Consider the following 698-nt stretch of genomic DNA (forward strand, 5'->3'; position numbering starts at 1 on the left):
AACAGTACACATAAAATTAAAATATACATTTTGGGGAAACTCAACTCAAAATCTACTATATCTAAAATTTGAATGATCTATCATTAATTTGAATTATGAAGTTACATATATTCATTATATACTTCGAATATACTCGAAGCAAGAAGCAAAATATTCGCAGACATATGTATCACGATGTATATTGGATGTATAACATTGACTTTTGTAATACAAATGTAACAAAAAAGTAGATTTCTCTTGACTGACATATTACTGTACTGTTGTTACATTTATTGGAAAGACAATATATTGGTAGCATAGTATTATAGATTATTGTGAGTAGATTTATAAATTATAGATGTCCCTGAATTGTGGTTTGTAGTGATCATTCAAATTGGATGAGATTATTATAGTTGTGATGTATGGTAAAAACAAGAGATTTCCTTCTTAATGGCTAACTCAACTAAATTTTAGCTCGTGTATATGTCACGACCCAAAACCGAGCCGCGACTGGCACCCACATTTACCCTCCTATGTGAGCGAACCAACCAATCTAAACCTTAACATTTCAATTTAATATCAACATAAAGCAATGCGGAAGACTTAAACTCATTAATAAAAGACAATTCAATAACTTCTAAAATTCAACATCTATTATTTCCCCAAAATCTGGAAGTCATCACCACAAGAACATCTATGATCAAATTACTAAACTAAGA

The sequence above is a fragment of the Solanum pennellii genome, chromosome 7 (genome assembly GCF_001406875.1).
Source record: "Solanum pennellii chromosome 7, SPENNV200".
NCBI classification, from domain to species: domain Eukaryota; kingdom Viridiplantae; phylum Streptophyta; class Magnoliopsida; order Solanales; family Solanaceae; genus Solanum; species Solanum pennellii.